We start from the raw sequence: 13207 nt of genomic DNA, 5'->3' as shown, positions 1-13207 counted from the left end.
TTGGGCATAAGCTTTCGTGAGTAAAAACCTCACTTCTTCGGATGCAAGGTTGCATCCGAAGAAGTGAGGTTTTTACTCACGAAAGCTTATGCCCAAATGCATCCGAAGAAGTGAGGTTTTTACTCACGAAAGCTTATGCCCAAATAAATCTGTTAGTCTTTAAGGTGCCACCAGACTCCTAATTGCTGTAATGGTCACCAGAATGTTATGGCAACTGCACAGTTGTTAGTGGGAGAGAAAGTGGTCGGTCCATGAGAACCTCTATTAAATTGAGGTTCACACAATAAAAAGTTTGACAACTTCTGACCTTCCCACATACTTAATGTAGTGAAATTAGCAAGCTGGAATACTGACATTGTTGAGTACAGTCTACAGAGGAAAGAAAAAAGGAAGAAGAAGTGAGCAGCATTATCATGGGTCTGGTTTTCAAAGATGAGTGGACACAACTATTTATGGAAATACTCGGTTTTCAACTTTTCACACACAGCCATGGTATTTTCACAAGCACTTGGCAAATTAGTTGCCTCACTGGTCATTTGTGCATGCAAATATTTAATTTGCATAAACCCACCCTTGAAAGGATCTTTTGTGCTTGCTGATTTTGTAAATACTGTACTATATGAGAAAAAAGAAAAGAAGGTAGCAGCAAAATGTCAAATAAAAAGATACAAGAACATAGAAACTGCAGTACATATCTGCTACAAATCGCTAGGATGGAAGGAAAGTATGAATGAATAAACTGCTGGACTATTAAGGAGTTTGAAATGACCGGATATTGATCTCATGGAGAATTTTAACTACTGAATGCCAGTTGGTTGGCAAATATAGCTAAACACAGATCAAAGTGATTCCTAAATGAAGATAGAGAACAACTTTATGATCCACCAAAATCAATAAAAGCATTGCTAACAAATCCTCTTTGTCTTCCTGTAAAATAAGTACTATTTTACTCAAACCCATTCTATACCTTCTCACACAAATTTCTCACCCCCATAATCATACTCACAAGTTCATATGAAATTAAAACAATCATCTTAACTGTACTTGTTTGGCACTGTGCATATTATGACCACATACAGAGAACTACCTTTCTGGTAATTTTAGTTTCATGTAAGTAACTAACTGGTATAAACAGGCATTATGCATTTGGTATAGAACAGAATACAAATTCTTAAAAAACATAAAGCATCTAATTTCCAACTGGCAAACATTCCAACTGATTGAACATTTACTGCATAATATATTTGTGTGGATGACATAACTAAATACATCGAGCAGGAATACCTAGTGTTTTCACTCTAGCTCTCCAATGTCAGATTAAGCAAACTGACACAATCCAGACCTTAAATCAATTCTTGCCTTCCCTTAACCCATCCCACAAATGTCACACTGTCAAACTTCAAACATTTTGCTTTGAGTTTCAGAATGGAAGAGATCAGAGTAATAATGACAATACCACTGAGAAAATAGGACTTGGATTTGTAAATACAATGGGTTGTTTTGCATTAGTCTATCAAACAAAATTATTCTCACACTGGGTGTGAATTCATCATCAATTAGAATTTTTACATGACAAACCCAGACCATCCTGCTCAATCCAAATCACAGCTGGCAATCCTCACAGCACCAATGTGGCAAAGCAGCCACTCACTCTTTTAAACAGTTCCCTCCATTGATATAGAAAAACAGTCAGGACAATAATAAGCTGTTGTCCTGACAACCTCACAAAGCAAAGACTAGGTTTACTTTACTCCAGCAGAACAGCAAGGATAACCTCTTCACCTTAAGCTGTTCCTAATTCTTCAAGAACAGCTAGCTATTACAATAAGCAAAAACAAGTATAACAAAATATGCATACGTATTTAATCTTCACTATGGAGTCATGCTAATATTTCAATGAGATTTTGAGCATAAAATTAAGAGCATTTAAAATAGTTGCTTCCAGTGTTAAGAACTGAGAAGATACCTGGGGGTGTGGGTATTGTTTGCTTCAGGTGACTTATAAAACAAATAAATAGTTCATTCTGAACTAGAAGCTACAAATAAATTCAACTGGGGGGAGGGAGGGAAGAAGAGACAGGAGCAGAAGGGAATAAATAGCTTTCAGAGCTCAGAAACAAAAAAAAGTAATTGAAATCTTCTTTCACAAAGCTCTCTGCAGAATATTAAAAAAAAAACTGAATATTTTAGTAATAGAATTTTGCCAGCTACTCTAAGCAGTGTGTTAATTGCAGCGTTCCCTTTTAATCCTTCTTCTGAGAGAAAAAAAAGATACCATAAATATTTAAACAAAGTGTACATTTAAACTATAAAAGCTGTATTCTGGCTTTGCTTCTCTTCTATTCTGCTACTCTGCTTTCATATCCTGTAACAATTGAGCTAGAGAGTTGACTATGCTGAACGTGAAATCCCATATGAACCAGATCCAGCATTAAGGAATTAGAGATGGGTCAGAGTTGACCCCTCAATCTATTGCACGTAAAATCAAAGCTTGATCCCCCGCCAAAAAATAAAAAGCAACCTATGAAACCATCTATAGAAGGGCTCAAGAACACTTATTAGGCTACACAAACATTTTTAATTTCATATAACATTGTTACTCCACCCCTCAAAGTGCGTTCAAAGTAGATTTTGTTGCAATAATTATGCAATCTCAGCCATTACGTTTTATTAGCAAAACAGATATCAATTCTGTAACTTTAACACAGACCCCGTCTAGTTTAAAGTAAAGATCAATAAAGTGAACATAGATTGGAAAAATGAAATATTTTTCATATCTTCCTAAGTGAACTTTAAGAACTCTAATGCATTCGTAACTTCTTTTCATGTAATTCAGAGCCATTATGAAAGATGGAGAGCCATCAGAGTCCACAGGCATTGCCCTGGTGAGAAACCCAGAATTTGAATGGGAAGCTAGAGGAGGGGATACTAAGATCTGTTCTGGAATCTGCACAGACTCCATTTTTCATATCAGTTTCCGCATACTAGGGGTAAAAACTTAACCCTGTCAGAGACCATAACAAAACTCCTATTGACTTTAATTGGGCCAGGATTTCAACGTAAGCGTCTGAAATTTGAAGAGCCTTCCTCTGACTGCTAAACAGTGAGAAAGATATTCTCAACCCCTCACCCATCTTGAGCCTCCCTTGTTTCTGCTGGGGAGTGGCCTACCTCTCCTCAGCCTCTTTTTCTCAGAAACAGCCACACTGTCTTCCTACACTACTGCTCAGCTTTCTCAAGCAGGGGTAGGGTGTAGTTGCAATAATTTGTCAGTTTCACTGTGCCCACAGGATCCTCAATAACAGTAGTGAAGCAAATGCCTTGTTTTGTTTCAGGCAGCAGCTACTGCTCCTAAAACCTATGGACAGCACCAGTTACTGGAGCTGTCTGCAGCTTCAGGAAGACAAGAGAGCATCTGTTCACATTTATTGCAAATTTGGAAAATTGTCTTTATAGTCAAAGTTTAGAAACTTTATTTTGAAATGGAACCTCTAATTATGTAGAAAATGATTATTTCACACACACTAGGGCAGGGATCGGCAACCTTTCAGAAGTGGTGTGCCGAGTCTTCATTTATTCACTCTAATGTAAGGTTTCGCGTGCCAGTAATACATTTTAACCTTTTTAGAAGGTCTCTTTCTGTAAGTCTATAATATATAACTAAACTATTGTTGTATTTAAAGTAAATAAGGTTTCAAAATGTTTAAGAAGCTTCATTTAAAATTAAATTAAAATGCAGAGCCCCCCAGACCAGTGGCCAGGACCCAGACAGCGTGAGTGCCACTGAAAGTCAGTTCGCGTCCCGCCTTCGGCACACGTGCCATAGGTTGCCTACCCCTGCACTAGGGAAACTCACTACTCATGATCTCCAAGTGGATTTTCTAAATGCTGCTGTAATTATACTTGTAAATAAGTTAATGATCTGAACAGTAAGTTCTACATAGCTTCTAATAAGAATTTTAAACACAAAACTATAACATTAACATGACATCTTTTCTGCTATCAACTCAAAAACTAAGAGTCCCACTAAATTTAAGCTTCCCACTCTTCTCAACTGATTCAATTGTTCCTAGATATGGCTGAAAATCTGGTCATTGCTCTACAGATAGAAGTATCATGGGATAAAGTCTCCAGTCTTCACCAATTTGCTTTTGTTGTACATGACTGAACTTTAGCATCACTGTAATAAAGTGAACTGAACGTTAATAATCTTAAAAGAAAAAGAAAAAAGAGAGAGAAAGATACTTGTACTTGATTCAGGTTCAAAAGTTTCTTGAAAATCCAAATTATGTACCTCACTATCAAAATAATCATTATGCATCAGGGCTATCTGATTTTTTTTTTTTTTGCCAGATACACTCTGAATGCTAGAGAAAATAGCATTTTAACATAAAAATATCCTTTCCAAGTAACAAACAATCATTGTATTAATCAGAGCTCAAAATTAAAAAGTATACTCATTCATTCATCATATAAACAGACTGAGTTAGCAAAGAGCCTTTCCCTGATGTCTTCCACCAAACACAGGTGAAATAAATGGACTGGAGAAAGAACAAGCATCACTAAACACAACTGCCCAGCCTGCTCAGATTACAAGAAGAGATTCCCCTAAAAAATGGCCATTTTTAAAATTTATTTAGCTTTTACATTTTTTAAGATTGCAAAAAATGAATGGTTTTCAGAAGTGAAATACAAATTAAACTATATGACATACTAGAAGTACAATACTGCAACCTAAACAATAAAAATAGCAATCGTCTACCTTTTAGTTCACTGATTCACAATCCAATTTGTCCAATCACCTTTCATGTCTGGTCATAAAAAATAACATAAAAAGTATAGCATTTTAAACTGCAAAGCAAACCACACTGATACAGGGCAGTAGTCTTCAAAACAAGGCTTCATTTCTAGCTGACAATATTGCTACTGTTCGGAAGCTTGAATGACTAATGTGAGAAACTAGATAAGCAGAAGCCCCACCCACTATATCGATAGTGTGCATCTTGTATTTTTACATTGATTACATGGCAGCTCTCACTCATTGTTACAACACTCCATTCACTCATCTGTAAGAGGCAGGAAGCTACAAAACATCCTATTCTCCAACAACACAAGACAATCAAAATCCCAGTCTGAGCAAATGAAAATTATTTACTTACTGCCTGCAGGTCAAACTGCTGATCTGCACTTAAAAATCCTGGGTGCAATGAGTGACTGATGTGTCCAATGTAAAGCTGAAAATGAAAACTGGCTCAGTTTCCTGCCTCAGTTCACTTGTAAACATCAAACAGCAAAAGATTTTGCCTGTTTTGACCACATCTTTGCTTAATTCCTCTTCTAGCTCTCATTCACAATTGTGAATCATACTGCACACTGATAGTAATTAATGGCTACCCAAAAAAATGAGTGTCATATTTGTGTCAATCAACACTGAAATTCAGGTTCTCCTTGGACAGAAGCCTTTAAGAATGTCCTTGCTTGAGCAGATGTTAATGCCAGTAATGTAGGCTTCAGCTTTTGGTTTAGTCTAGATTTCATGTCAGAGTTTTAATATAAACTTGTTTTTACTGATCAAAGATGTCATTAGTTAAGTGGTCCTGTACCCTGACACACAGGTATTCCTTGATGCTTATGACCTGCCAAATCAACTTACTGGATGTGCAAAAACCAAGACAATGGATTCAGAGACCTCTCTGTGATCATGCTTTACATGAACATTACATAAATTATAAATCAACTGTTGTGGAGTCTCAGTAATGTTAAATGTCCAAAATGCATTACAACCCTTAATGATTTAAACATTTTTTGCATAAATAAAAAAAAATTCAAAGTGGTTTTAAAATTCAAATCTTCCAGAGATACTATTATAATAAGCAATATGTGGCCCAATGCTGCATTCCACTGAACACTATAGGAGTTCTGGACATAAAATACAGGATTGGGGCATGATTATTCCTAAACCCAGCAAGCTCTTATGCACTGTGCTACTAAACTTAGGGTTGAAGTGTACCATGGCATCTCTAAAAGCATCTGCAGAATTTAGGTTAGCTGTTTTCCCCACGAATGTTAGTACAACACAGTCCTAAAATAAGTAAATAAAGAAAGACTATCAAACTATCAAAGGAAATGATAACTTAGAATGGGTTGTTTGTAAATAAAAAACCACCTGCTTCATTATAATGAACCCCATACTTGGACTTCTCAAACTTCCAAATCAATCTAAATAGCTATCTGCTATAAAAATACCCTATTTTTCTGAACATCTGATTTTGTCTTAGAACTAAAAGATTTACTTTAAATGTTGGTAATAATGTGCATGTAGAATGACTTCTGTCAACAGTCAGATTTCGATCAAAACAATAAATTGTAAATGAGTAAACTTTAAATTCTGTTTAGGTCTAATCAGTGCATAACTGATTGTGAAGGCATCTTAGAATTTGTAGAAAAACCAGAGATACATAAATTAGGCAGCACACAGAACCGTTCCCTGTTTTCTGATATAAGAAAGCCACCTAGTGTTAGCATTTAGAAATGAAAATTGCACACAAAAGACTCGAGAAAAGAATTCACATGAGCAATTCTTATCAACTTTGCAAGTGTCTTCAGCATCATTAGCAACAAAAATAAAGATTTAGCCACAAGAAGAAGGGCTGAGTTATAACATTCTAAGTACCAACGTTCTAAAGTTATCCTACAACAAATATTAATAGCTTACTGATCCACTTAGTATGTTAATACACACATCTGATAATAGTCAACTTTAGAGCCGTCTTTTGTCAAGATTAGACTAAAGCTAGCTACATACTAATATTGACTAATATCTCCGAAGCAAAAGGCTATGTTATCATACAGTAACTGCAACATTAAAATAAGTAAACACAAAGTAGCTCTCTCCTGTGTTTCGGGGAATGAACCAGACAGATACTTTAACATTAAAAAAAGTTTGTGAAATGGATCACGGGGTACATATCAGAGAGTACTGTAGAATAGAAATAAGAAAGAAAGTAAAAGATGTTTTTGAAAAAGAATATAGGGTCCTCGATATAAAATAAACAAACATCAAATGGTCTGTGAAATCGGACCAGTTCAATCTGTGAAAGTGTGTGTATCCCTCTGCTAATCCTAAATCTACACTGGTCTCTCTTCCATGATCGCTCCCTAAAAATAACCCACAGATGCCTTATAACAATAAACTTTTTTAAAGCTGCTTTTCAAGACCAACACAGCTTGACAGACCTGTTTAAAAAAAAAAAAATCAGCGCCTCGAGGCGACTGACCCCCCATGGAAATGATTTACGCAGCAGATTGGAGTTCTTTTTAAAAGCCTGGTGCAGCAGCGGCACGCCAGGTGTAGCGCCGAGAAGGGGGTGCCCCATTGCGCCGCGGGAGTGGGGGACTGGGCGAAATTCCCCCGGGAAGTCTGTCCACGGACCGCCCCGCGGCAGGCACCACGGCTGCCCTGGGGCTGGCGAGACGGCGACTCACATCCCCACCCTCCCCAAACTGGGGTGTCCCTTGCAGACCCCCCCCCCCCCCGCCTGGACTCGCTCCCCTCCCCCCAAACACCCACCGAACCCGGGGCTCCCCCTTCACTCCACCCCGCAAAGTGACCCCCCAACCCTTCCAAGCCCGCTTCGCTCGCCCGCCCCCCAGGAGACCCGCCGCACCCCCGGACACGGCTCCTTACCTGGTACGCGCCGCCAGCCGAGCGCTGCTGCGGGATCCCCGCCCCCGAGCCGTGTCCCCCGCCCGGCTCCCCGGGACACTCCGGGCTGGGCAGGGGCGGCCGGGGCTGCGGAGCGACTCGCTCTCTCGCGCCCGCTGCCCGGCGTAGTTGCAGGCGCTGAGTCTCGAGTCTGTCTCTCAGCTGCCGCCGGACGGGGAAGGGAGGGGGAGCGAGACTGAGTCCCGCCCTCCCGTACGCACCCCGCCCCTGGCCACGCCTCCCTACACTCCCATTGGCTCCACCGGCTCAAGCCCACCCCTTGGAAGAATCTTAACTCTCGATTGGGGGCTAGCCCTGTCTCTCAAGGAGCAACGCCACGCCTATGCCGTCTGGAGGCCCCGCTCCCTGCGGGTGGGTGGGTGATAGTTTGCTGTTTACCCTCCGGCGCCTGGGCTCAGCGTTCTGGAACGTCCTGGGGGGAACGTGTGGGGCTCGCGCTACGCGGGGAGCAGCGGCTGCAAGAGCAGGTGGTGCTGCACGGCGGGAGGAGGGGGGATGCATAGGGCCCGGACCGCTGTGTGATGGGCGCGGGCTGCACCTCCTGCTCCCAAAGAAAACTTCGGAAAACTCCTTATCCGCATCAGACAATGAGGGATCGGGCCCTGCTCTCGCACTAACTAAGCTTGAAGCCAGGCTGCGCCTTTTGCAGCAAGGCTGTACACATTCACGTCAACAGTCAGTAATCATTGTCTTCGTTTTCAAGACCCTGGACAACTCCGCCCAGACCCACATATCTCTGATCTCATTCATTGCTGGGTTTGTCCGTTTCGCCTCAGTGCCCACTCCATGTCCTCCCACTCCTATTTCTGTGCCTTAAGCACAGCGCAACCTTCCAAACTCTGCGCTAGACCCCCACCCGCCCCTCGTTCAAATCCTTCCTAAAATCTCTTTTCTTCTTGGATCCCCACAGGAACTGAATTAGTAGCCATTTTAAAGTATACAATCATTATTAATAAACATTCATAACACACATGCAAGTGAGAAGTACACGAGATCCCACTGAGCTAGGATGGTGTAGCACTTCAAGGCTCTCTTTTTGCATTGTCCAGCTTTGTTATTTTTCCACAGTTACTGTTATTCTTATATATAGTTTGATAGGATTGTTTTGAAATCAGTAAATATACTTATAATAAATACACACTAAATTATTTCTTCTGAATTACCCTCTATATTGTGCCTTCTGTGTGCCACTCTTTTAAATAGTAAACTGGGGCAGAGAATGTCTTCATCCTGTCTATGACAGCAATGAACATATTGTCTTTACTTAACAAATAAGCCACAACTATTTATCCAAATTTCCCCTGCCTCCACAAACTTCAGGGTGTTGTAATAAGTGATGCAAACAACATCTGGTTTTGGCTTTGAAAAAGTCATCAGTCTGCCTCCATTTGTATTAAGGCCAGTTCTGATAGGGGCCCACCTCACCAAGGTGAGGTTGCAGAATAAATGTTAATTTTCATGCCCTCATCCTGACAGTTGAAATAGTGTTTCCTTGTCCACTTCTCCAAATTATGAAGAGGACTGCAACATACTTTAAAATGAAAGCCCACTCCTATGTAAGCCTATAGAAATAAACCTATGGTACTGCTTTTTTCCTATTGTTATGTAACTTTCTGGTTGTACCAGTTTGCTCAGCTCTTGTGAATAGGAGGCATATTGACATTTACAAGGATTGTGCTGTCTTGTAAATTTCACTTTACTGCCTATTCTTTCTATAGAAACAGAGCAGAAAGACACAGTGGAGAGGAAATGCCATATGGATGCCCAGGATCCAAAACACACATGCTAGATCAAATGCTAGATCAGATTTTTAACTGTTCCTTTTATATACATTTTAAATCAGAAACATACACTACCCTCTATCGAATTCAGAGACTCCATATTTACCTACAGAAGAAACCATTATATATCATGATTTACTCCAAGGTGCAGATAAACATATCTATTATTTAATATTTGGATTAATTTTAAATGTTATTTTTAACCAAAATGATTCTTAGACGATAGCTGATTTGTGCATTAAGGCAAGGGGACAGGCACCGTTTTGGTGCCATGAAACTTCAGAGAGAAATACAGCCAGTAAAACAAGGTATTTCTCCATAATGAGCATTTGATAAATATTCTTGGTGGAAAGTTAATTCCTCTAAAACTTGGGCTAGTTCAGAAAAACTTACCTCAAGAGAAAGAGTCTTAACCCAGAGAATACAGTTAGGTTTAAGTGTACGATAAAGCATATATTATAAAGCCTGGCTTTTGCTATTATTTTTTATTCTTATTATTTCTTCTTATTGCCCGGTCTCTTTATTGTAGTGCTCTCGCTGCTTGTTCCTCTAAATCTTTCTCAGGAAACCAGGTGCCTCTCCTCTTAGAGTTCAAGCTTCTTGCTACAGCTATTCAATTTTTTCACATTCTGACTCTTGCTGTCTCTCTACTTCTCTGCATCTGATGAGAAGTTATCTCACCAAAAGGGTTGCTCCCCACTCCCCAGTCTTTCCTAGAATCCTTCAATAAGCAGACCCCCAATGCTCTTCTTAATCATTCCTCCCCTTTTTCTCTTTTCTCTTCTTCCCTTCCCCACCCCCAAAATCCCAGGTTATGTCTGTTGGTCCTGCTGGCTGAGGGTTGAAAGCTTCTCTCTACATGATTGTCCCTGAGTTAACAAGTGTATGTTTGTATTAAGTGATGCAAAAAACTCTTGGTCAAATTCTATTCTCAGTTACATCCAGGCAACCCTGTAACTGACAGCAGAATTTGACCAAGAATTACCAGTCTTGTGTACCTAACAATTATACGCCTTATTCAGGAATGTGCTTTTACTACTAATCACCACTAGGTGTCCTCTATCATTTACACAGTTACACAGCCTCAAAAGACACAATACTAACTTCTAGCAGGCTCTCTACAGGACTAAGATATCTCTAATTCAGTCTTACTTGCATTCAGTCAAATGAGTAACAAGTTACTATTGTCACATTTCTGCTGCCTATCACATCTCAATATGGCTAAACTGTTCTTTTACAAACTTGTTTTACATGTGAAATATTTTTGATCTGTTTTCAGAGTAGCAGCCGGTTAGTCTGTATCCGCAAAAAGAACAGGAGTACTTGTGGCACCTTAGAGACTAACAAATTTATTAGAGCATAAGCTTTCGTGGACTATAGCCCACTTGATACACTGACATAGCGTAACAAATAGCACTATTGCATCTTGCACGCTGAAAACACTTGGCATCTGCTTGTTGATTGTTTAAGATTTATATAATAAAGTGCTCTTGATGCAGATCGAGTTTCTCCACCATATGTACTCTTTCACCTACCTTGACAAAGGAAAAAAATGCCAAGAAAAACTGACTGAAAGGTCTAGATGTACTGTACATTTCGGGGCACCTTTGTATTATCCACAGACATGCTAATAAATCCCTGTAAGGATATTTTGTATGCCTCTACAGCGATCCCATTAACTTCTTCCTGCACTTAGGGTGAAATTCACCCCTCTGCAGAGAGCCAGTGCAAGGCCCATACACCACTTAACACTTACTTAATAAGGCTTAAATTGGATTTGTGAGGTACATAGACCTCGTGTTGGTGCTCCGCACTGGGGTGAATTTCACCTTTAACGAACAGCCCTGGTAACGTAACGCATGTGGTTAAAAAGATATTTGTCATTTGAGTTAATGAAGTGAGTGTGCTACTTTAGCAGGCATACAACACACAATATGCTTAAACTGAATTCCTAAAATTATATATTACCTATAACTTGACAAGACCCAATAAGCTGCTGTTGTCAGACAGACATGTGTGATGCCAGAACAGTCTGAAGTCATGCTCTGATCATTATTTATTTATTTTTAGGCAGTGTAATTCTCTTCCAGTGTCACTCCATTTGCTTGCAAGACTACCATCTGTGCACTCTCAGGGACATGACAGGAGAGAAACAAAGAAAAGGAGACGGAATACAGGTACAGAGAGGTAAACAGGAGCTTTTGCATTAAGCAAGGTTGGTTCAGGTATCTGGAATGCAGGAAGAATAGGAAGGGGATGAATCCCTTGTCCTAGCAAAACTAAAACAGAAATTGAAAATGTAATGAAAAAGGGATGGAAAGATGGGAGAATGTTGAATTTCCTTTGGCATTCAAATACTTCCAGATTGTATCAATTTTTCTAGAATTTTCTGGTGTAGGACACCCCTTCTACTATATATTTGAGATTTAAAACCTACAGCAAATCACTTTATCGCCACTGTATCTTTTCTTCAAATCTCCATTCCTTATTTAAATTCAAATCAGTTGCAATGCTGTCTAACCCAAACTACCCACATTTGGAGCAGAAGTTCAGAAACTGCTAACACATAGGTAGCTGTTCAAAAATCTCATACAGGTCGGTTGTTTCCATTGACTTACTTGGTAAATGGACTTCTCAGTTCATGTATCTAGAAATAGATCTGTTGGTATGTCAGGCAAAAGGAGGAGTGGCTGGAGGCCGTGCAGTGAGGCATGTTTGGCTGACGTGAGTGTGTGAACAGGGCAAATGAAGAAAGGATTTGTTTGTTTCCTTGATCCTGGGATCCTCCCTAGAATCCAGGTGAAGCAGGGGTAAATAAATAAGTACTGACTGCAAGATCAGACAGTTTATACAGAGAGTCATATCATTCACAAATATTTTCTCTGATATTGTTCAGTATTTTCTTAAATACTCACCCAGGATGAAATTCACACAGGTGCAGAGGTCTCACACAAGGCCTAGACCCTTCCAAGGGGTTGTGTAGGGGAAAGCTGTGGGCAGAGTGAGTTTGCAAAATGGCTTCCACACCTCCTTTGCACCATAGGGCTCCACCATAGCATGATGCAAAGTCAACATGAGGGTAGATCAGGAAAAGGAGCCAAAGAATCCATTATTCTATAGAACCAGTGACCCTAAGATCCCACAAAACAGTTTGCATCCACTATTCCAGCCCTTAAGAGTGGTAACTTACCTCACATTGGGACTGAGGAGTGGATTTTACTCACTCAAACCCCATGCATTTCAACAATATGAAGACCTTTTTTTGAGCCATGTGGGGGAAACCAATTTCCCATAATCCATAAAATGTCTATTTTACACATTGCTATTAAAATACAAAAACAATTTACCACAATGCTAATATTACATCCCAGTGGCTTTCCTAAACCACAACTTACTAAGTATAACAAACTTTGCTCTACATCGCCTGAAACAGACTTGGAAAGCCCAGCTGTAGGAAAACAGTATTTGTTTTCATTAGTGATATCCTTCAAATGAACCTCATATTAACTGAAGGGACATACAATGTTTCATCTCATTTCCCCTAGTTTACTTACTATTGCCTCCCTTTTCTGTGGTTTACCAGCAGGAAACCACTAGAGGGGACATATCCAGATAAGACTAGACAACATACAATTATCATCTTTACTCTAACCAAGCTGACATTCTCCAGTCGTTCTGTGAAACTCTGAAATGAGAATCG

The sequence above is a fragment of the Trachemys scripta genome, chromosome 3 (genome assembly GCF_013100865.1).
Source record: "Trachemys scripta elegans isolate TJP31775 chromosome 3, CAS_Tse_1.0, whole genome shotgun sequence".
Lineage (NCBI taxonomy): Eukaryota > Metazoa > Chordata > Testudines > Emydidae > Trachemys > Trachemys scripta.
Note: the sequence above shows the minus strand (reverse complement) of the source record.